Below are 26,561 nucleotides of genomic sequence, written 5' to 3'. Positions count from 1 at the left end.
TGAGATGAGCAGCAGCAAGGGATTCTCATTGTTCTACTCTAATTATAAAGACTGCTCCACCCCACTTAGTCTCAACTTAGATCTATCCATTGCTCTTTGAGGCAACTAAAATCAAGATGTTAAGGTTTTGGAGCTGATCCAGATTTTGGTTTACAGTTTATGTATGATCATATCTTTGAATATAATGAATTTAAAACTGGGCCTACGAGAAGGGAAAAGTAAAAGGATTATTGATTTTAAGTTATAAAATTCAATATTTATTTTAAGTTACATATTTCTAAAATTTTATAAAATAATTAAAAAGTTATAAAAAAACGAAAAATATTCAAGAAATTATTAAGCTATTACAAATTTTAAAAATAATTTTCTAAAAAAAGTAGTTATTTTTATAAAAGAAGTCTTAATTCTTACCAATCCGAGTTTATTATTGTTCCTTAAATAGTTAAATCCATTTTAAATAGAATCAATACTGCATTAGAATAATTATTACTTTTAGATTTCCTCATGCAAACTACCTTTGATTAGCATATCATAATATATTATGTAACAACGTTTGAAGTTCAAAACTCTCTGACCAGTGGGTGAAGACACCTTGAATGAGCAATGCAAACTTCATGGTCCACGTCCCATAACATTGGTCTCTCTGGTGGTTGCTAGCCAACCAGTAGACCTGCTCTAACATGCCTTCTTCCCATATTTATCGCCAACCAGTGGCTTAATGTAGAGTCTTGGTTTTGTATTAACAAGGTTTAGGGGTAGGACCGACACACCAACCACAAGTGTGTTGGAAATAAAACACTCACACAAACAATTTTTATTGAAACTCAAACAAATATTACAAGAACACTCTCACTCAAAAACAAGAACTACAACTCACTCTTATAAGACTTTGCTTCTTCACTCACTTAGAAGCTCTTAATTTTTCTTGATGCTTAAACTAAAATGGGGAGGGATATTTATACTACTCAAGAACAATCCTACACCACACAAATAAAATAACTTAAACCATTAAAATATACAAATACCTAACTCTTCACCTAATTCTTCATCTAACTCTTCACCTAACTAAATTCATGTAAGCAATGACATCAATTTAGTTTGGGTTTGGGTTCAGGCTCCCATAATGGATCAAGTTTATGATCTAACACTCCCCTTAAACTTGATCTTGTGACCCCTAGTAAGTTCCTTAATCTTATGAAGTCTTCGCTTGTCAGTGGCTTGGTAAAAATATTGGCAACTTGATCTTGTGACTTCACATATTCAACTTCCACATCCTTTCTTGTAACACACTCCCTTATATACTGGTAGCGAATATCGATGTGCTTACTTCGATCATGGAATACTAGATTCTTTGCTAAGGCAATGACTAACTTGTTGTCCACACAAACCTTGGTAGGCTCTTCTTGTATCAAACCTATCTCCTTCATTCAATAGATTTCTAAGCCAAATTGCATGACAAACGCATGAGGCAGCAACAACATATTCTGCTTCACAAGTGGACAATGTGACAATCGGTTGTTTCTTTGACATCCATGTGAAAGCAATATCTCCCATGAAAAATACGAATCCAGTAGTGCTCCTTCGATTATCTATGTCTCCACCCCAATCACTGTCGCTATATCTAACAAGCTTGTAATAATTAGAAACTGAATAGAACAAGCCAAAGTTAATTGTACCTTTCAGATAGCGAAGAATTCTCTTTGCGGCCTTAAAATGTGTGGTTGTTGGAGATTTCATGTAACGACTAACCAATCCAACTGCGTGAAGAATATCAGGTCTCGTGCAAGTTAGATAGCATAGACTTCCCACCAAACTTTTGAAGAATGTTGGATCTACACTTTCACCTTCTTCATGTTTGGACATCTTGATCCTGTATTCTGTCGGTGTGCTTATTGGCTTATAGTTCTCCGTCTTGAACTTCTTCAGTATCTCCTTTGTATAGCTTTCCTGTGAAATGAAAATTCCATCCTTTTATTGCTTAACTTCAATGACAAGGTAGTACGCCATTAGCCCCATGTTTGTCATCTCAAATTTTTTCATCATCACATCCTTGAATTCATTAAACATGCTTGGGTTGCTTCCGGTGAAGATCAAATCGTCCACGTAGAGGAACACGATCAAAATATCTCCATCTTTAGTCTTGATATATAGAGCGTTCTCGTAGGGACATTTGTTGAAGTCATTCTCTTGGAAGTACTTGTCGATTCGGCTATTCCATCGTGCCCTTTGACTTCATAGCCTGATGGTTGCTGAATGTAAACTTCCTCTTCAAGAACTCCATTTAGAAAGGCAGACTTTACATTCATCTGTTGTATCTTCCACTTGTTTGAGCTGCCAAAGAAATGATTAGTCTGATAGTCTCCAATTGAGCGACATGAGAAAATACCTCATCATAGTCAATTCCAGCCTTTTGACTATAGCCTTTAGCAACTAGCCTCGCCTTGTGCCTTTCAATCTCTCCTTTGGTGTTTTTTTTGTTTTGTACACCATTTGACACCTATCGCCTTATGTCCATTGGGAAGTGAGGTAAGTTCCAATGTGTCATTCTTCTCGATGGCCTTGATTTCTTCGTCCATCGCATCTCTCCACTTCTTTTCTTGTACTGTTTCTTGAAATCTCACTGGTTCACAGTCGATAAACAAACAAAATAATGTAAGATTATCTTGTCGTTGAGTTACCTCATAGAGATCTCTAAGGCTTCTTGTACGTTGCACAACTCTTTCACTTTGACTCTCACTTGACGATGACGAAGGTGATGAGTCTCCTTGAGTGGTTGATGTTGGTGAAGTGGGTGGAGTTGCAAGCTCTTGTTCAGGTTCACCTAGTCGTTCCCTCATTGTCTGCTCATCTTCTTCAAACTGAGGAAAGAAATTGAAGTCATCTGCATAAGAGTTAAAATCCCATTCTCCTTCTTCATTGAAGACCACATCTCGACTAATCACAATCTTCTTATTGTCTGGATTGTACCGCTTGTAGCTTTTTGAATTAGCATCATAACCGATGAAGATTAAACTCTCACTTTTATCATCAAGCTTAGTTCTTCTCTCGTCTGGTACGTGAACATGGGCTATACTTCCAAAGATTCTCAAGTGGGAAATGCCAGGCTTTCTTCCACTCCATGCCTCTTGCGGTGTTTTCCCCCATACACTTCTTGTTGGAGATCGGTTTATCAAGTAGACTGCACACGTTACTGCTTCCGCCCAAAATTCCTTGGGTAGTTTCTTGCTTTTGAGCATATTTCGTGCCATATCGAGGATTGTTCTGTTCTTTCTTTCTGCCATACCATTTTACTGGGGGGATCTAGGAACTATCATTGGTCGACGAATTCTATTTGCTTCACAGAACTCTTGAAACTCCCTGGAAGTAAATTCTCCACCTCGGTCGGATCTCATTGCTTTGATCTTTCTACCGCTTTCTCTCTCCAATGCTTCTTTGAACTTCTTGAAGACTTTGAAAACTTCTAACTTCTGTTTCAAGAAATATACTCAGGTTTTCTTGAAAAGTCATCAATGAAGAGAAGAAAATAGTTACTGTTACCAAGAGAGTTTGGCTTGATCGGTCCACACACATCAGTATGGATGAGCTCGAGTGGCTTCCTGGCTCTTGTATCTGACTCCTTTAGAAAACTTTTCTTGAATTATTTCCCGACTAGACACCCTTCACAAAGCTGGTCAGGATGGTTGATGCAAGGTATTCCCTTCACCATCTCATTCTTAGATAGTAGCTATAGACCTCCAAAATTGAGATGCCAAAGCCATGATGCATCTTTGTAGTAAGCTATCAGGCACTTTGCAACATCATTTTGTATATTGATCGAGAACATTCTATTCTTTGACGTCGACACTTTAGCAATGAAATTATTCTCATCTTCTTTTATAGAAAGATTATAATTATTCATATGAATATTATAACCTTTTTCTACCAGTTGCCCTAAACTTAAGATGTTACTTTTTATATTGGGCACATAGTAGACATTTGAAATAAATTGATGTCTCACATCTTTCAAACGGATAATGATGTTACCTCTCCCTTTCAATGTTATTTTAGAATCATCTTTAAATGAAATATTTCCACTTACTGACTCGTCTAGCCCCACGAACATGTATTTTCTTCCACACATGTGATTGCTTGTACCACTGTCAAGATACCAGGAATTCGCTTGGCCACCATCAGTTTCCTTTCGTGCTAGAAGAAGAGTTTCTTTTCCATCTGTCTTTTCCTCCACGTAGTTGGCATTCTCCTCAATTTTTTTGTTAGGAGCTCTACATTCTAAAGCATAATGCCCAAACTTCTGACAATTATAACATCGAACTTGAGATTTGTCATGGCTTGAGTTCAGATTGATTCTTCCACGACCTCGTGTGGAGCTTTCTCCTTTCTCATAGTTGTTGTTGGAATTATTGTTATTGTAATTCCAGCCTCGTCCACGACCTCGACTTCCACCTCGTCCACAACCTCTACCTCTGCTTGGCCACATTGGTTTCTATCATTGCATTGGATTTCATGCATATCCTTGAGTTGCAGCTTGAGGAGTTGCTCAGTAAACTCATGCTTCTTCTTATGCTTCTCTTCGTATGCTTGTAATGATCATTGGAGTTGCTCGATTGTCATTTCTTCTAAGTCTTTAGTTTCTTCAATCGTCACGACTATGTGCTCAAATTTGGGATCCAATAAACGGAGTATCTTCTCTATTATCCTCATATCTTTTAACTTTTCACCATTTCTTTTTAATCGATTAGAAATAGCTACTACTCTTGAGAAATAATCTAAAATAGACTCGGATGCTTTCATGTGTAAGGATTCGAATTCACCTCTTAATGTTTGGAGACGTACATTCTTTACTTGCTCGAATCATTTGTAAGAGGTTTGCAGCTTCTCCCACGCTTCCTTGCTAGAGCTTGCACTCGAAATCTTTTCAAAACCAACATTATCTAATGCTTGATAGATGAGGTAGAGAGCCTTCTTGTCTCTCTTTCTTGAATCCTTCAAAGTTGTCTTTTGATCTGGTGTAAGAGTAGCAAAAACATCATCATCTGCAGGCTCGTTATAGCCTTTCTCTATGATATCCCACACATCTTGTGATCCAAGAAGTGCCTTCATTTTGATACTCCAATTGTCATAGTAGTTGTTGTTGAGTGTCGGAACTTGGAATGGTGCCATACCATTTGCCATATCTCTCAATATAATGAATTGATTTTCTGGCAGAAGTCTTCTGGCGGTGCGTGGTGGCGCGTCAGAACTCAGATTGAGAAGATTTTGGCAATGGCGAATTCCTCTCATTGAAATCTTCGATCTTTCCAATTTTCTCTGATGTCACTTTGTTGGAAATAAAACACTCACACAAAAAACTTTTATTGAAACTCAAACAAATATTACAAGATCACTCTCACTCAAAAATAAGAACTATAACTCACTCTTATAAAACTTTGCTACTTCACTCACTTAGAAGCTCTTAATTTTTCTTGATGCTTAAACTAAAATGGGGAGGGGTATTTATACAACTTAAGAACAATCCTACACCACACAAATAAAATAACATAAACCATTAAAATATACAAATACCTAACTCTCACCTAACTCTTCACCTAATTCTTCACCTAACTCTTCACCAAACTAAATTGATGGAAGCAATGGCATCAATTTAGTTTGGGTTTGGGTTTAGGCTCCCATAATGGATCAAGTTTATGATCCAACAAAGTGATCCAGTAGGCACTCCGGGGAGAGGAAGCAACTCGATGAGAATCGATAATTGAAAGATTGGTTATTGCTGTTAGGTATGCAACAGGTTGGAAAATTTAAGACTGTTTACAAGCTGTATAAGATCTTGTGCCTCTGGAGATTTCAGATCCACAACTGAATCTGAAATTATGCCTTTAACAACACCAACAACAACAAGAAAATATTTGTTGCGGTCCAATAGTACAGGTAGATCGAAATTCTTTGAAGCATCTTTTAGAATCTTCATCTGGCTCTTCAGTTCCTCTTCTGTTAAACCCAACTGCAAACTAAAGATAACAATGATGTTGTAAACTTGTATAACTTCATAATAAGAAGAAATGCAAGCGTGAAATATCGAAAGACATATTTCATTTGACAAAATAGCTCAGATATGGAATGTAGAAAAAATAAATCCCCAGTGGTCGGAATTTCAGTAGAAACCAAAACTTTAGTTGAGCAGGCATGTTCGTATTCTTGTAGTGTTCAATTCAAACACAACTGTTCACATGCATTTTGTTAACAATTTGTTTTGAAAACACTAGGATAACCTATCCCGATATTTTCATAGGCCTCTTAGGTAACATACTACGAGCAATGCATAAAAGCTAAAATATTAAATCTCAAACCTTTAGGGGGATAATAGTTCGTTTCCTTTGTCATTCATATATTGTTGAACAATTTTCGATACAACTGCATGCAGTTCCTTCTCATTCAAGGTACATATAGATTGGATAGGGAAGATGCCGTGACACCAACTGCACTAATGAAATGCCATTTCGCCCAAAATTCAATTAACATGATAGATTGCTAAATAAAAAAAATACATGAATGATGATGCAAGTATGGAAAAGAAATATTGTTGAAAAGGTTTTGATATTTTGATATAACAAATAAAGTGATAAGTAATTTTAAGATTTTATATACGATTTAAATATTATATTCGATTCAATTATTCGAATATCACAAATATTACTCCAAGTTTTCAAATATAAGTTTTTACTCCTTACTAGATGGAAAATTGAGATTTATACTTAAAGTATTTTTGAAATAATTTTTACAAAGTATTTCAAACCATAATCGAGTCAAAATTAAGTTTTTAATAAGGAAGTATCGATACCTCTTTCACGAGTATCAATACCCCTCAAACATCAAATGCAAAAGAGGTACTGATACCCTATAGGGTATCAATACCCCTATATAAAGTAGTATCGATACCTAACCGAAGTTACAAATACCCCCTCTTTTGATTTTTGACTCTGAGAAATAACAGAACGCAAAATGGGTACCGATACCATGACAAGTATCAACACCTCTTTACATAGTATTATCGATACCCCCTTAAGAGGTACCGATACCATTGGTTTTGCAACGGTAAAAATATTTAAATTTTATATAGGTAGTATCGATACCCCTACGAAGGAGTACCGATACCCATACTCTCCCAACAACTTTTTAAGTGGATTTCATACAACAACTGCTCTATTAACTTCATGATCATCCCCAACGTTCAGAATTCATTCAAGGGTATTTAAACAAGTCTTGAAGGCATTGATGAAATACAAGAAACAAGTTTTGAGAAATAATTCAAAGAGAGAAAGCCTTAAACTTATTATTTGAGTAATTCAAGCCAAAATCCATTCAATGTTCATTTTTCTTTCAAGAACACCATTTGTGCTCAATTGTATTCATTCTTGAGTTTTCTTTCTTTGTTCTAGAATTGTGCAAACATCTTACCTTGTGAGATTTTTCTGCAAGTTTGCAAAATTTGTAGGTTTCTCTTTGAGAGAGAATGGTCTCAATAATTTGGGGTATAATTCTTGAGGGAATTGTAAGGCTACTCTTTGTCCTCAAAAGAAAGACAAATTAGCGAATTTGTGGAAAATCCTTAGTGTGGATAGCTAAGGTTGTGGACGTAGACTTTGGTTGATAAAGTCGAACCACTCTAAATCGCTGTGCAAATATTTTTAATTTTTTATCAAAGCTTCCACCAAAATTTTAATTGTCAATTCACCCTCTTTTGGCCGATTTATTCGATCGATTAACTCAACAATTGGTATCAGAGCTACACTCATTTGAAGGTTTTACCACCTCTTGAGTAGATTCAAGAAGAGTTCAATTGATATTCAAGTCATCAATGGCCTATACATCAAACTTCGACTTCGTTCTTGATTCTCAGCCCGTCAACAAGCCTCCTTTCTTCAATAGAGCTAACTATGCCTATTGGAAGAATATGATGAAGTTATTCATTCAAGCTAGTGACATGGGAGCATGGAAAATCATGATGAGAGAATACTCTGAACCATCAACAGATCCAGAAATGAGAAGTGAAGAAGAGACGAGAATATTCCTCCTCAACTCAAAAGCTATCCCTATTCTTTTTTGTGCACTTGTGCCAGATGAATTCGGGAGAATATCATCTTGTTCAATCGCTAAGGAGATATGGGACAAACTTCACATCACACATGAAGGAACCAACGATGTAAAAGAATCCAAAATTAGTCTTACTACTCATAGCTATGAAAATTTCAGGATGAAACCATATGAAGATACCAAAGTTATGACAGATAGATTCTCGGTGATTGTCAATGGCCTCAAGACGTTTAGAGAAATAATCCCCAACGAGAAACTTGTAAGGAAGATAATTTATTCTCTTTCAAAAGCTTGGCAATCGAAGAAGACTGCGATTATCGAAGATAAAGACCTAAAGTCTTTAACTCTCGATGAGCTCATTGGTTATCTCCTCACTCATAAAGTGATGATTCAAGATGAGGTAGACCATGAGAAGAAGGACAACACAAAGAAGGATATGGAGAAAAAGAAGAATGTTGGTGTTGCTCTCAAATCCACCAAAGATGAGAGTGACTCTGACAATAACAAAGATGAAGAAATGGCCTTGCTTTCTAAAAGACTCAGAAAATTAATTAAGCCAAATAGAGGAAGAAAATTCCAACGAAATGAAGGATTCAAAACTGAATCTAAGAAGAATGACCCAATCATTTGCAAGGAATGCAAAAAGCCTGGGCATGTTAAATACGATTGCCCATAATTGAAGAAGAAGGGTCTTTAAAAGAAGAAGCATAAAGCACACGTGGCTACTTGGAGTGATGATGAATCATCCGTTGAAGAGGAACAAGAAGTAGTAAACCTGTGCTTGATGGCCTTCGGGGAGGATTCTTAGGTAACCTCTAACTCATCTAATTTTGAAGATTATTCATTTGATGAGTTATTAGAGGAATATAATGAGTTGGCTTCGGATTATGAGAAATTATTTTCAAAATACAAGAAAGATACTTCAAAATTGAAAAATGAAAAAAAACTCATATCCAATATCAACATTGAATTTGAAAGTAAGATTAAAGGTTTGCAAGTCCAAATCAATGATTTTGAAAAGAAAAATTTTGATTTACAAAACTTACTTTCTAAAGTTTATGAAGATCATCAAAGGGAAATTGATGATCTTAAAGCTTCTTTCAATAAAGTTGGATCAAAACGTTTTGAAAAACAAGAAAGTTTAAAATCCAACTATATTAGAAAGAATTTTAAATCTTATAATCATATAGGTCCCCAAAGAACCTCAGATGGTAAAATCGTTAGGAGTATATGGGTTCATAAAGGACTCAATACTACTAAAGATAAGGATATCCTAAACAAATGGATGCTCAAGGGGACAAGGCTTTTAGGGACTAATGAATATGAACCCAAAAGAATTTGCGTAAAAAAAATAAAAAATTAATCTTTATTTGTAGGAAGAGGAGCATTGCTTCAAGGCATGAAATACAAGTTCAAATTCATGGTACCTCGATAGTGGATGCTCGAGACACATGACCGGAGATAAGAGCCGATTTACTAAGCTTAATGAAAAAAAATGAAGGAATGGTAACCTTTGGTGACAACTCAAAAGGTTACATTGAAGGTCTAGGTACTATAGGTAATACCTCTTCCATACAAATAGAAAATATATTATATGTAAATGGGTTAAAGCATAATCTATTAAGTATTAGTCAATTATGTGATAAAGGATACAATGTCTTGTTTGAAACAAACGGTTGTAAAGTTATTGACATTGCATCTAATAGGATTATACTTATTGGTCATAAAATAAGAAACATTTATATAGTGCATTTAGATTATATTAATATGACTAATTTATGCCTAGTTGCCAAGGATGAACATGATAGTTGGTTATGGTATAGGAGACTAGGACATACAAGCATGAGTGTTTTGCAAAGACTAAATCAAGGCAATTTAGTAAGAGGCTTGCCAAAACTAAACTTTAATCTTGATAGAATCTGTGATGCATGTAAAAAAGGTAAACATAAGAAAGTTTCCTTTAAATCCATTAATGATGTATCAACTAGAAGAGTATTACAATTGATCCATATAGATCTTTTTGGGCCAATTAGAACTACTAGCTTAGGTGGAAAACAATATGCCTTTGTGTTGGTAGATGACTATTCTAGATATACTTGGGTTCTGTTTTTAAGTACTAAAGATGAAGCATTAGAAAATTTTATCACTTTTTCAAAAGTAATCCAAAATGAAAAAGGTTACTAAATTTCAAGTGTTAAGAGTGATCATGGTACTGAATTTGAAAATCTTGGATTTACCAATTTTTGTAATTCAAATGGGATTAGCCATAATTTTTCAGCTCCTAGAACTCCTCAACAAAATGGAGTTGTTGAGAGGAAAAATCGAACTTTAGAGGAAATGACTAGAACCATGCTTTGTGAAAATAATTTTCCAAAATATTTTTGGGCGAAAGCCACAAATACTGCTTGTTATGTTATTAACAGAGTAATGATTAGGCCTATTTTAATGAAAACTCCATATGAAATTTTCATAAATAAAAAGCCTAACATTAGCTATTTTCATCCTTTTGGATATAAATGTTTTGTTTTAAACAACGGTAAATACAATCTTGACAAATTTGATGCTAAAAGTGATGAAGGAATTTTTTTGGGTTATTCCTTAAATTCTAAAGCTTATCGTGTATTTAATAAAATAACTTTAGTGGTAGTGTTGGGACCGTCGGCGCACCCCATGGTGCGGCAAAAACAAAACTCGACGGTCTCACCAGCGATCCAAGTACGAAAAAACTGAAATCGGGATAAAGAGATACGAATACTTACAGCGGGTTCCTTGAAAAACAACAAGAACATCAGTGAATATTGGTGGTGTAAACCGGTTCGAATCGTAAGCCTCCACGATATTATGTCTCGGTCTCTACTCAGTTCACCCGATTGAGAGCAATTTTGTTTTCCCCCAAAACCGTTTTGAGAGAAAATGACTGAAGGTTTTGTGTGTGTTCTCTAAAACGGCTGCTAGACCTAGCACACCCTTTTATAGCCAAGTTACCCTAATCATATTAGGGTTTTTATTATTTCAAATTAATTAAATCTATATTTAATTAATTGGAATTTAATAATCCTTTTATATCCAAATTACCCTAATCATATTAGGGATTTTATTATTTCAAATTAATTAAATATATATTTAATTAATTAAAATTAAATATTTGAGATTATTAAAACATATACTTAATTAACTCTAGATATATTTTTGTATCGTACAACAAATTGTACATCTTTGCTCGTTTTAATCCTAGGGTTCGACCTTGTAGGTTCTTGAAACGTTAGTTGTAATTATTAGAACAATTCTAATATTACATACAATGAGTGACATATAGCAATATATCATTGTCACCTAAGTTACAAGAAAATATGATTCGACATATCATCTTGGTGATTAACTCTTTTATGTATTACATCCTTATGTCCTTTATATCTAGAATAGGCACAAGTCTTGGAATAGTCACACTTGTATAGCCCAACTATTGTTTCTTGATATCTAGAGTAGACTTTAATTAACGAATAGTTTATGATATTTCATATCAACTTATTTGAGCATGGCCATGCGTTTCTAGTCTTACTCAATCAAGTGGACTGTGATATATTTCTTATTATGTAGGAAGGACAAATCCTATCTTAATCATACACACCCACTACATATATTGAGATATATTCAATAACAGTCTTTATAGAGCAACCAGTTACACAACTTGTTTATCTGCATCAAAACATACAACAATATATGTTGGGATAATATTGATCTTAAGTCTGAGGATCATACATATAGTCATCACCATGAGCAATGTTATGACTGTCACATAATAATCCAAGACATATGCTCATGGTGGGTCAATCCAATACATTGTTCTCTAACAATATAATCATGTATCAATTCTGACATCTCTATGTCAATGACAACTCATTGTCATCAATCAATAACATGTTAGTCTTAAGCGTATTATTATTGTCCATGCCCATAATAATACTTGATTAGGGATCTTTTAATAATAACAATTATGTCATTATATGGACTTTATTATCTTCCAGTTTATGTTAAACACATATATATAACTGAAAATAATAGTGGCAATGCCTTTATTCAATAAAATCGATAAATAAAAGTATTATTACAATCATCATATGATTGGTCTTTGGGCATACTCTAATAGGTAGAAGAGTCTATTCATGTTTTTTTTATGGTAATCCCCTTCCGAGGAAGGATTCTTGTGTTTATGATGACGTAGGTATTATAAATGCAAATGACGTTGAAGAACCATCGTCAAAGAAAGAAGTGAAGGATAAGGAAACTCAAGATGCCTTCAAGAATATAATCATTGAAGAAAGAAAAATCACATACCCAAGAGAGTACAACTATATCAAGGATGGTGAGATATTAGGTAATCCATCCAAATGGGTAACTACTCGATCTTCTCTTAGGGACATTTGTAATTATGTTGCATTTATCTCATGCATAGAGCCTAAAAATGTTAAAGAAGCATTAACCGATTAAAATTGGATTATATCTATGCAAGAAGAGTTAAATAAATTTGAGAGAAGTAAAGTATGGACATTAGTTGAAAGGCCTAGTAATAAATCTACTATAGGTACTAAATGGGTGTTTAGGAACAAACTAGATGAGAGTGGTAATATAGTGAGGAACAAGGGTAGACTTGTTGCTCAAGGGTATACTCAAGAAGAAGGAATTGATTATGGTGAAACATATGCTCTCGTAGTTAGGATGAAAGCAATTAGAATATTGTTGGCATTTACATGTTTCAATGAATTTAAATTATACTAAATGGATGTTAAAATTGCATTTTTAAATGGTTTTATAAAATAAGAAGTGTATGTGGAACAACCTCCTATATTTAAAGATTCAAAATTTCCAAATCATGTTTTTAAATTGACAAAAACACTATATGGTTTAAAACAAGCTCCTAGAGCTTGGTATGAAAGATTGTCAAACTTTTTAATTGAAAAAGGTTTTTCAAAAGGGAAGGTTGACACTACATTTTTTATAAAAAGAAAAGGTAAAGATTTATTGGTAGTTCAAATTTATGTTGATGATATAATATTTGGTTCTACTAATGATGCTCTTTGCCAAGAATTTTCTAAGCTAATGTAAAGTGAATTTGAGATGAGCATGATGGGTGATCTTTCATTTTTCTTAGGGCTCCAAATCAAGCAAAGGAAAGATAACATCTTCATCAATCAAGAAAAGTATGTTCAAGATATGCTCAAAAAGTTTGGATTGGAAAATGTGAAACCCTAAGCCACTCCTATGAGTTCTTCTACAAAGCTTGACCAAGATGAAGGAGGTAAATATTTCGATGTTAAATTTTATAGGTCAATGATTGGTTCTTTACTTTATCTAACCGCAAGTAGACCGAACATTATGTTTAGTGTTTGCTTATGCGCTAGATTTCAATCATGCCCTAAGGAATCACATCTACAAGCCATTAAGAGAATCTTTAGATACCTTAAGGACACTCATAGTATAGGACTTTGGTATCCTAGAGACTCTAGCTTTAGCTTGCATGCTTTCTCTGATGCTGATTATGGAGGATACAAAATAGATAGGAAAAACACCTCCGCTACTTGTCAATTCCTAGGAAATATGCTAATTTCTTGGTTTTCAAAGAAACAAAATAGTGTTGCATTATCTACCATTGAAACAGAATACATTTCAGCCGATAGTTGTTGTGCACAAGTTTTATTGATGAAACAACTTTTAGACTATGGAATTGAAGTAGGTACCATTCCTATCAAGTGTGACAATAATAGTGCTATTTGTCTCACAACAAATCCCATCCAACACTTTAGAACTAAACACAATGAAATTAGGTTTTAGAATTTGTAGTTTTAGAATTTGTATATACTTTGCATCAATTATCTGATATTTTTACAAAACCTTTAGATAAAGAAAGATTTTGGACACTTAGGAGAGAATTAGGTTTAACCAACCTACCTTGATTTTGTGTTTAAAATAATTTTACCACTTTTAATGATTAAGGGAAAATGCATGTAAAAATAACATTTTTGAATGTCTTCTAAGCTAATAGTTAGGGGAGTTTATGATCTTTAGAGAAAATTAATAATATGTTCAAATAAAATTTAACGGTAGATTTGATTGAACATAGTTAATTTTTGAAATATGAGTTGCTTATACCACTAGAGATGATTTATTTTGCATGCTAAGTGTTTAAATACATATTTTTGACAATTGTGTGCATTGGGTATCGATATTGGTCACCCAGTACTGATACCTCTCCTTCTAGGTATCAATATTGTTCTTAACGGTACCGATACACCTTGAATGTGTATCGATACCCCTCGAAGGGTACCGATACCCCCTGTCTGGTTTAGGCTTTAAAATCCCTAAAAATCAACATTTTTGCCAAAACCTATTATAAACACTCTCTCGCCGTTCCTCTCTAAAATATCCCTAAATCTCCTCATTGCTTTATTCCTTCGATTTCAAGTCGGAAAACTTTTGTTCCTCAACTCCTAATCCTACCAAGATCATCAAATTCGTGCAAACAACACCACATTCCTTCTCAATCCTATTTTTCAAGGTAAACTTTTTTAAAATACTGTTTCATTGATTTTTGAACATAGGACTAGTTTTAGTTAGTTTTAGTTTAAATTAGTGTTCGAGCATTTAGTAGATTATGATTTTACACTATAATCTACAAGAAATTTTATAAAAAACACAAGATTTTTCTGATTTTTTTTGTTTTCGAAATAAAAAATTATTTTCGTTTTCAATTGATATTTTTGATCTAATTATATTATTTTCATGAAAACTATACATATTATGATTTTCAAACTTCGTTTTTCAAAATAGTTTTCAATATTACCCATTAGACACTAAGTTAGAGAACCTTGAATATTGAGGACTCATATTGAGTTTTGGGATTAATTGTGTTGTATACATATGTTGTTTAATTGTAGGTTTAACATTCCAATTTCCTAAACCATGTCTAAACGAGCTAGGTTATATTCTAGTCGTTCCTCCTAACCACAAAATACACCTCCTATTCCACCACAAAATCCTATCCTAATGAACCCAAGATGATCATTCTAAACTCTTGCTTTAACGAACCTAACCGTATAGGTCTTTACTCAAGATACGTTAACCATTTTGAGTCTTATAACATTAGGGAAGAGCGTATCCCGTCTCTCCAAGATATGAAAGAGATGAAATTCAAATACCTCCATACCCTCAATTTATGGAAATTTGATAATCTTTTTAATATTAAACCAGTTGTTTATCACCAACTAGTTCGTATTTTCTACTCTAATGCGGTGCGTGTACAAAATGAGTCCCGAACCACAACTAAAAGTATTCGCTCCTATATTTTGGGGCAATACATCACTATAGACTCGAACTATATAGCTAACACATTTGGTCTTGATAATCGAGGGTTAAATAATGAGCGAGAATTAGTGCGCTCACCTTATAAATTCAAGTATAGTATGAGTGTTTTAGATTACCATGAACATTTTCTTCATCTTATAATCTCTTGGTGATTCAGACCATCCGGAGAAAAATACTCCACGTTTAGAGCCATTGACTTATGGTGGATACATTGTATCCAGCAAAATAAGAAAATAAATCTCCCTCAAATTATCTTTGGGGAACTTGTAGAAACTGTAAATAACATTTCTTCTAAACATTTTGAAACATTAGTTTACGACTGTCTACTTAGTAATATGTTTATGAAAGTTGGTCTTAAGGTAGAATTAGACATAGCCATCCCTCTAACCACATAAATCAACAAAACATCTTTACGAAAATTGGGATGGACTGGAGACAAAGACCAATGGGTTAGATCAACAAAGAAAATCCCCAGTGCTAGCTCTTCACAAGCTGCTCTGGCTCCAGCTGCTGCTCAAGAGCTTGAAGACCTCTTACGGGATGTCGACGATCTCGTAAACTAGACCGAGGAGGAGCCAACCAGGCAAGATAGTTCAATGCCTCCATACTTTCAGTCTTTTATGGAGATATTGGATTTGAGGTTCGTATCCTTAGAGTCTCATTTGACTGCTATGGGAACTCAACAGTTGGAGAATCAAAGGGAATTTCGAGCTCAACGTGAAGCAATGGATATTCGATTCAATGATGTAGATGAGAGACTCGATGCACTAACACGCGATGTTGTTTTCCTTAGAGGACATCGGTTTGATCTTGATCCTCCTACGGATGATTGACCACTCTTGCTAGTTTTCTTATGTGGCATTATGAACTTAGCATTGTTAAACATTTTGGATATTTGGATATTTGGTTTGAATGTTTGCTTGTTTTGGATGTTTTTGGTTGATTCTGGATGATATTAGTATTTTGAACTTAAATTGAACTTTTATGTTTGATTATGCATCATTTACATTTTAGATCAATTATGATCAATTCATATCGCATATTGTTTATGAATATTGATTATATGAACTAATGACTAATATTTCTCTTGACTTTGATCTTAGCAACTATATGCATATATATACATCAATTTGGCAAACTTGTTTTAAAATGAAACATAAAGTCTTTTTGATTTAACAAAAATGGAGAGAATATAGAAAGGGGGAGTGGAGAGTAATTTTTCAAAAATGATTTTTGAAAAGAAAATCTTAAAATTTCAAAAATGTTTGGTTATATCAAAAAGGGGGAGATTGTTCAAAACATTTTGATATTTCGATATAACAATTAAAGTGTTAAATAATTTTAAGATTTTATATACAATTTAAATATTATATTCGATTTAATTATTCAAATATCACAAATATTACTCCAAGTTTTCAAATATCAATTTTTACTCCTTACTAGATGGAAAATTGAGATTAAGGAGTAAAAATTGATATTTATACTTAAAGTATTTTTGAAATAATTTTTACAAAGTATTTCAAACCATAATCGAGTCAAAATTAAGTTTTTAATTGGGAAGTACCGATACCCCTTAAACATCGAATGCAAAAGAGGTACTGATACCCTACAGGGTATCAATACCCCTTAGTACCGATACCTAGCTGAAGGTAATGATACCCCATCTTTTGATTTTGACTCTGAGAAATAACAGAATGCAAAATGGGTACCAATACCATGACAGGTATCGATACCTCTTTATATAGTAGTATCGATACCCCCTTGAGAGGTACCAATACCATTGGTTTTGCAACAGTCAAAATATTTGAGTTTTATACAGGTAGTATCGATACCCTATAAAGGAGTATCAATACCCATATGCTCCCAACAGCTTTTTGAAGTGGATTTCACACCACAACGGATCTATTGACTTCATGATCATCCCCAACGATCAGAATTCATTCAAAGGGTATTTAAACAAGTCTTGAAGCCATTGATGAAATACAAGAAACAAGTTTTGAGAAAGAATTCAAAGAGAGAAAGCCTTAAACTTATTGTTTGAGCAATTCAAGCCAAAATCCATTCAATATTCATTTTGCTTTCAAGAGCACCATTTGTGCTCAATTATATTCATTCTTGAGTATTATTTCTTTGTTTTAGAACTGTGCAAACATCTTACCTTGTGAGGTTTTTCTGTAAGTTTGCAAAATTTGTAAGTTTCTCTTTGAGAGAGAGTAGTCTCAAGAATTTGGGGTATAATTCTTGAGGGAATTGTAAGGTTACTCTTTGTCCTCAAAAGATAGACAAATTAGTTTATTTTTAGATAATCCTTAGTGTGGATAGCTAAGGTAGTGGACGTAGACTTTGGTTGAGAAAGTTGAACCACTCTAAATCGCTGTACAAATAATTTCAATTTTCTGTCAAAGCTTCCACCAAAATTTTAATTGCCGATTCACCCCCTCTTGGCCGATTTATCTGATCGATTAAATCAACAAATACTAAGGGAAGTATTTTATGATAAAAAGTTTAGGTAGACTACTAATCTCTCAAGGAACTTCTAGGCCAACTTATAGGGGGTTTAGGAGTCGGTTACGCTTTGATCTATTAGTGATTTTATCCCAAACAACAATTTTCTGAAGAGATCTCTTTGTGGGACTTGGAAGATGATTCAAATAGAATCGTAGTTTCGAGAAAATAAATATACACTCGAGGATATCTATAACAAACTTACAGCGGTGTCTTTTGTTTAACTATATTTTATAATATTTTGATAAAACAAATTAAGGCAAAATGTTTTTGGACTTGATTGAATTTGTTCAAAGTTTTCAAAAATAATTTAAAGTCCATGAAACTAGAATTTGAGCACAAAACAATTTTTCAAGGTACATAGTACTGATATTGTTCTTACAGTATCGATATTACATGAATAATATCGATACAATTCATGTGGTACCGATACCAAATGTAAGAGAAATATCAATACTCTCTACTTAGTATTGATACTACCAGTTGTTTTCCAAATTGCTCAAATTACATAATGCAAAATAGGTACCGATACTCAAAGCGATACCGATACAACTTTACACAGTGGTATTGATTCCATAAAGCATAGTATCGTTACTCTTCAAGCCTAACAGTCTTCAATGGCTAGTTCATTTAAATATTACAAAGGAAGTTCCGATACTCATGAAAGGAGTACCGATACTCCCTATCCTGTGTAGTTTTATTTTGTAGAAAATTTATCCCCAATGGCTCCAAAACATCCGCACCGGCTAGCAACGACCATAAACTTATTCCAACATATAAAAACAAGTTGAGGACACTAAAATAAGGTTGGAACACCTATCCAAGCAATTGAGATCAAGAAAAAAGCTATTTCACTCTTATTTTTCCTTTTCTATAGTACATAAGTGTTTTTGAGCTCAATGTAAATCTTTCTATTGTTTTCTTGTGAGCTTAAATTTTTTAAACACCCTTCCGTTTGATAGGTTTTTCTTATTTACATCTTATACATTTGTAAAAGGGGATTGATTCTAGCTTAGCCTTTGAAAAACTAGGGAGTTGTAAAGGTTGTCTCTTTCCCTTGCAAAAAAAGAAAAAGAAAAAAAGAGAACAAATTAGTGAATTTGCTGAAAAATCCTTAGTGAAGAGCTAAAGTAGTGGATGTAGACTTGGTTGAGAAGTCGGTCCACTATAAATCTTTATGCAAATTGTCTCATCTTTATACTCCTTAATCCCTAATCTCAAAAAGCCAATTCACCCCCTATTGGCAAATTTATTCATTTGTTTAATTGAGCTTCATCGAAATACCAATAATTGGTATCAAAGTTTGATTCATTATAAGGTTTAACAACCTTGAGACGATCCTTGAATAAGCTCTATCCATTTTTGACACAACCGAGAAGATGGCTTCCACTTCCGGCTCGTTCTACATGGAAGACTCCCAACCGATCGACAAGCCTACATACTTCAATAGAGCTAACTACCGTCATTGGAAGAAATTAATGAATCTATTCATACAATTCAATGATCTTGATACATGGGAGATGATCGAGAATGTCTACTATTCTCCAAAAAATAAGACGAAGGAGTTGAGTGCCTAAGAACAGAAGAAAACTCAACAAAAAATGCTAAAGCCATGCACATGTTGTTTTGTCCATTTGGTCCCGATATTTATGAAGGAGTTTATTTTTATTCAAATGACAAGGAGCTTTGGAATAAGATCGATGAACTTCATTGTAACAAGAAAGAAGAACCACCAAAGGTAGTATGATTAGTGGCTCTTGAAGAGCCCGAGGTATCTTCTAACTCTAATGAATCTAATTCAAATTCTTTTGACGAGTTACAAGATGCATATGATGAATTATTTTTTGAGTTTGAGACCATAAACTCCAAATACAAGAAAATGATTTCAAAATCTAAAATTAAAAACGAATTTCTTTTGAAAACAAAATTGGATTTTGAAAAGCAAAATGAAATTTTGAAAAATGATTTAGAGCTTTCAAAAGTGAAAATTGAAAATTTTGAAAAAATGTTTTGATTTAAAAGTTAAGCTTGAATGCTTAACAAAAGAAAAATAAATCATTTTAAATAATTAATCTAGTTCCATAATGACAAAATGCTCACATTTTCATTATCATGATCACAAGGGACATACTTGTCCTTTAAAGAAAAGAAAACGTTTTAAAATTAAACAAGTATGGATTCCTAAGGGAACAAGGAAAACATTTTAAAATTAAACAAGTATGGATTCCTAAGGGAACAAGGGGCATTGAAACTAACGTTCAAGCATCCAAAGCAATTTGGATACCAAATTCCTAATAAATGTCTCTTGTAGGTGTGTGGGAGGAATGATGATGAAAGTGAAGATACTCAAATGCTCTAGTTACCCTTGGAAAGGAATGTGTAACCTTTAAGCTTATTTTGATTATCTTTAATAATCGGTTGCTCATTTGGTTTAAGCATGCAAGAGTTTTGATTTTAAATAATTTTATGTTTTCTATCTCATGTATGTTAAAAAGAATTGTGATGAACATTTTCTAAAGCTTTAATGATTTTTCATAAATGTTTGTTCATTATAATGAATAAATTGGTTTTAATTTTTTTTTACAAATTTAAATTTTTTACCTTAATTTAAATGTTTATGCATGTGATTTGTTCAAATACATAACATTTTTGGATAGCCTTATGCACATGCACTTAAATACAAAAATTGGTATTGCATAAATCATAGTAGACTTGGATATATTAAATTTCATGTGCTACTAACATGTTTTTTCATCTTTGTTGAAATTCAATGTCTTTTAAGTGTCAAGCTTTTAAAGTCAAATTTTTGTTTGGAATGTATTTATTGAGGGGGAGCTTTGATTTTTAAAATGATTTTAATATTAAAATTACTACTTACTCTTCATTATTGTTTTGTACCTTAAAATTGAATTATTTTTATATAACAAAAATGAGGAGAACTATATGTTTGAAAAATTCAATTTCTCAATGAAAAGGGGGAGATTTAATATTTTCCAAATAATTCTTTATTTCATGAAATATTTTATTAAGGGGGAGTTTTGCCAAAACATTTTTTTTAAAATGTTTTGTTATATCAAAAAGGGGGATATTGTTGAATTATGTTTTATAATATTTTGATATAAAAATTAAGGCAAAATGTTTTTGGACTTGATTGAATTTGTTCAAAGTTTTCAAAAATAATTCAAAGTTCATTAAACTAGAATTTTAGCACAAAACAGTTTTTTAGAGTACGTATTACCGATACTGTTCTTACAGTATCGATACTACATGAATAGTATCGATACTATTCGTGTGGTATCGATACCAAAGGTAAAGAAGTATTGATATTCTCTAGGTAGTATCGATACTACCAGTTCTTTTTCAAATTGCTCAAATTCTAGAATGTAAAATAGGTATCGATACTTAAAGGGGTACCGATACTTCTTTACACAGTGGTATCGATACCATGAAGCATAGTATCGATACTGGTCAAGCCCAACGGTCTTCAATGACTAGTTTATTTCAATATTACAAAGGAAGTACCGATACTCCCTCTCCTGGGTAGTTCTATTTTGTAGAAAATTTATCCCAAACAGCTCCAAAACATCCCCAACGGCTAACAAAGGCCACAAACTCATTCCAACATATAAAAACAAGTTGAAGACACTTGAAGAAGGTTGGAACACCCATCCAAGCAATTGAGATCAAGATAAAAGTTGTTTCACTCTTATTTTTCCTTTTATCTTGTACATAAGTGTTTTGAGCTCATTGTAAATCTTTCTATTGTTTTCTTGTGAGCTTAAATTTTGTAAACACCCTTCCTTTTGAGAGGTTTTTATTGTTTACATCTTATATCTTTATAAAAGGGGATTGGTTATACCTTAGCCTTTGAAAAGCTAGGGAGTTGTAAATGTTATTTCTTTATCCTACAAAAAGAAAGAACAAGTTAGTGAATTTGTTGGAAAATCCTTAGTGATGAGATAAGGTAGTGGATGTAGACTTGGTTGAGAAGTCGAACTACTATAAATCTTTGTGAAAATTATTCATATTTATACTCCTTACTCCCTAATCTCAAAAGTCAATTCACCCCTCTTGACAAATTTATTCGGTTGTTCAATTGAGCTTCATCAAAATTCTAACATTTTTAAACTCCCAGATTCCAAATCACAAAAGATCTGTGAGACAACATCGATTTTGCCTAAGGAGTTCTTGATAGGGATGGTAAGCAGAAGCAAACCACTCCTTGTTAGTGAAAGAACAAACTCTGGTGCTTCACTTTTATCAGTACTTGCAGAGATGGATTTGTCATCTTTAGGAATTGCACCTACAACAATAAGGTACTATCAATAAAATAAGAATTCTAGGGCATAAACAAAATTGAACTGAATGTTGGAGTCCTAGTTTTTTAGGCATGAAAACTACCCACCTGCACCATCAGAGAAATTGCCAATATTTTGATCAATTTCTTCTGAACATATTTTCATTCTCTTAGTATCATCATTTGCATTAGAACATCCTGAACTTCCGGAGATATCACCGTTAAAGGGACCAACAAACTAGAAAAATATTCTAACAATTAACAAGCATTAACATCAACAATAACAGTACAACAGCTATCCATTATGTAATAAAAGCAATACCAGAAAGTTGTTTCCATTAAAACTAGAAAGAAAAAAAGTGCAGATGCAATTTATCCCTTAAACTCTCTTTTATAAAAGGGTAACTATAGAAATTCAAAGGTGATATACAATTTATATGATCAAAGGCACCAATTCATTGATTTGGCATCATTGTATTAAAAGAAAACCACACTCTACATGATCAAAGGTATCCAAGTTTTACTTAAACATATATTCATTATTTAAGAATCCAACAGTCGTCGATTGTGGCACTCAAAGGGAGAACTTTAATTGCTTCATGTTTCTTTCTACCATTGACTGTCCAAGGTTTTGTCTTTCTTGTTCTCGAATCCCATGAAAACAATCCCCATACATGGTTAAATGAAATAAACAATTAATAATGCCTTGAATAGGAATGATATATCAAAACTGAGATGAAAAGACAAAACCTTTTAAAAGATAAACATGTTTTTTTCCTAGTGCTCTTCTCCCTTTCTGATAACAAGAGAAACGAAAATATCAAAACCCCATTTCCAAACTTAGGGAGAGAAGAGAAGATGAAAGAAAATGAGTGGACGGGACTCTGACGTACTAATAGTGCAAGTGATGAGAAAAATGGAGTAAGAGTGTTAAAGTAAAGAAGAATGAGCCTTGTAATCGAAACGAGGGATGATTGTAATTTTGGCGTTGTAATCACAAATTTTATCCCAAAAAAATCATTACAGGCATACCCTGCCACCTTTGCCTCGATGCCCATATTGCAATACCACCATGCCCTGCTACACCAACACTCCACGCTACACCAAAACTCCACGCCACCACCATGTTCCTCATCACCAAACAAGCAAACAAAAATAAGATTTGTAAAGAAGACATTAAAAAAAAAACTTGTAAACATGGGTTATAAAAAACCCAAAGTAACACGTAATTTCGCCCCCTGATATTCGAATACAAGCATATTAAAGGTTTCTTTCTTTATTTCCATTTTTTCGGCAACTTCTTGTCATTTTCGAAACAAAACTAAGTAGAAAGGAAATAAAGGGGTCGGTTACCTTAGTTGTTTGAGCTCCTCCTCAGAGTTTCTGTCACATCCCAAAATATGGCCTAAAATTCTCTTAAAAATTTTTCGAGGACTAAATTGAATTTTGATTAAATTTAGGGACCAAAGTGAAATTTTGATTAAATTTTGGATCTAATTTCAGAAAGTAACTAAAGGTGGAAGACCTATATCATGATTTTGCCATTTTTAGAGTTTATATAACCCCAAAATAAGGAAATACTTCAAATTATTTATTTTCTCTCTCTTTAATATTTTCCTCTTTTTAGAAACAAATCTTTGATTGTTGTTTCATATCTGATTGTTGCCCCGTTTCGACACCTCCCGCACCATCGTGTTCCTTGCGTCGTCCCGAGTCCATGGTGTCCTTTTTATCTCTGTTGTAGCTGGCGTGTGAGGGGGTGAGGAATATCAAGTTTTCGATGTTTCAAAATTGAGCTATCGGTCGTTCACTGTTGTGAATCGAGTTTGGTAAGTGTCTCAAAACCCTTTAAAGCGTCATTAGGAGTTTTTTAAGAATTTTCCGACTCCCTAATGCCTCACACGTGCCCCTATGCATCTCCCCTGTGCGTGGGGAAATTCACCGCCTGGTGGACTGCTTGAAAATGGGTCGATTCGCCCCATTAACCCGTGTCTGACCCAACCTGGTTCAACAATTGATCGTTAACTATTGACCGACCGTTGATCGTTAACCATTGACCAACCGTTGACTTTGACAAAAGTCAAAATTTTTGAAAAGTCATATTTTATGTTTTTTGACATCCTGAGTTCGATAACGAAGTTTATTTTACCAAATTATGACCTGAAAGCCCCGAATCAAGCTCGCTAACCCGAAAATGCTTAGCATTTTTAGCATTTTTGTTTATTTATTTGAGATTTAGTTATGGAATTGTTCCAAGAATATATTTTTATGAAGGTACTCGTGTTTCACCTGACCGAGGGTTAGTTATGTTCGGTCTTTTTCGTCCGTCAGAACCGCTCGATCCGCATTCTACGAGAGTTACCCGTAGGTTTCCATAAATTATTTAATTAAAGGTTAATATTATTCATACTAGGATTCCGATATGGATTTTCTGATTCATAGGATCTAGCGGAGCCGCTGATCGTGATCGACATAATCAATATTAGGCTTCCCTGTCAGACTACTCAGACCAATACAAGTTTGTTTCCTGTTGGTGTTACATTACTATTTTCAACTATCTATCTAAATTGTTTGAGATTTCTGATAATACTGTATATTTTTGATATGATCTATGGATTATCGTATTTTCGTATTTGATTTATGAAAATGAAATATTTTCATATTTTAATGGATTAAACTACCATTTTTACTTGACTATATACATGTTATTTATGTCATTGTGGGTTTTATTGGAGGAAATATCTCAAGCCTAGTTTGTGACTTGTAATACCTTACCGTTTTCGGCAGGCTCCTCGGCTTTGTGCTCAGGGTAAGTCCTTACTGCAGGCTCATCGAGTTTGTGCTCAGGGTAAGTTCTTACCACATGCTCCTTGGCTTTGTGCTCTGGGTAAGTCCTTACTGCAAGCTCCTCTGCTTTGTGCACATGATAAGACCTTACTGTAGGCTTCTCTGCTTTGTGCACAGGGTAAGCCCTTACTGGGTGTACAGGTGGGTGTATGGTTCTGGGGAACCTACACATTCTGGTGATCGAACGGGGGTAGTGTTCATGTTTTTAAAACATGTTTGATAATCCGATTTTACTGAAATATTTTATATGTATGTTTTTATACACCGTAAGGAGCACACTGAGCTTTTTAGCTCATTCCATAAATTTTAACCTTTTCAGATAATAGTAGATTAGGCTAGCAGACTTGGCATCAAGAGTATCGACTACTCCTACTTTTTTATTAATGTATATCTCTATATGCCTTTGTTATTTTTTGGTGACGTGTGTTTTTCTACCGTCTTGTTATATCTGTATTATTGGTATTTTGGTTCCGTAAATATTTTATACATTTTTCTGATATATATATATATATGTTTATCATATGAATCCTTATTATGAATAAATTTTATATCATATTGTTATATAGATTTTAACGTTGTTTTAAATATAAAAGGAATCTATGAATGCGATATGTGACACCTAGATTTGGGCAAAACGTCCAGGCCGAGTCTAAGGGGTTACACTTGGTGGTATCAGAGCTTTCTATTTTAAACACTCAGACTGTGGATGAGTCCAACAATATGGATTTTCAAGATATTTTTCAAAAACCTTATCACCTTATTTTATGAGTTTAAATATATTCGAGGTTCCTGATACTAGTATGACTTAGGTTCAAAATCTTTCTGTAGAGCCTTATAGATTTATCTGATGAGTGTTACTAGAGGTTGTAAGCCAGGCTGTGGCCGTGGTCGAGGGCAAGTGACTCAATCTTCTGTTACGATAGACGATCATATGTCACATCCATATACTTTTGTCCCGCATATAGATCCGTCTATTTCTAGAGATGATCCGGTTACTCCTGCAAGAGACCCTCCCGTTACTGAGAACGATGACACTGATTTGGATGAGGATGCCATTAATAGAGTTGTCTTTCGTATATTTCAGAGTGCTGATAGAGTAATTTCTAATATATATGCGGTAAACATTTCAAAGTTTTTGGTAGCTGCTGGAGTAGTTCATTTTCTGAGGGTCTTAATATCCATGTTGAAAAGACTAAGAATTCGGTGATGGTTCAAATTCCTGTTGGTCAGTTCATAGAGTTAGATCATATTTTTAGAGGGTGTCCTATAGAGATCCATGGGGACATCTTTCTAGCAGACCTGATGGAGTTACCTTTGTAGGAGTTTGACTTGATTCTTGGCTTGGATTGGTTGAACAAGCATCGAGTTTAACTTGATTTTGAGGCCAATAGAGATGTTCTGAAGACTCCAGATAGCCGAAAGATTGTGATGATCGAGGAATATCGTGGATTCATGACTAATGTTG

The 26,561-nt window shown here is 33.8% G+C and overlaps 1 long non-coding RNA gene across 1 annotated transcript; it reads left to right on the top strand.

Annotated features, from left to right (window-relative positions):
• Nucleotides 1–4: 4 nt before the first annotated feature.
• On the top strand, nucleotides 5–18,673 carry LOC120215368. Its single transcript, XR_005524936.1, has 3 exons — nucleotides 5–124; nucleotides 15,466–15,477; nucleotides 18,661–18,673. It is a non-coding gene; the product is annotated as an uncharacterized LOC120215368 (long non-coding RNA).
• Nucleotides 18,674–26,561: the final 7,888 nt, after the last annotated feature.

Source organism: Hibiscus syriacus, unplaced genomic scaffold (genome assembly GCF_006381635.1).
Source record: "Hibiscus syriacus cultivar Baekdansim isolate YM2019G1 unplaced genomic scaffold, ASM638163v2 tig00110114_pilon, whole genome shotgun sequence".
NCBI classification, from domain to species: domain Eukaryota; kingdom Viridiplantae; phylum Streptophyta; class Magnoliopsida; order Malvales; family Malvaceae; genus Hibiscus; species Hibiscus syriacus.
Note: the sequence above shows the minus strand (reverse complement) of the source record. Positions and strands in the feature narration are given on the sequence as shown.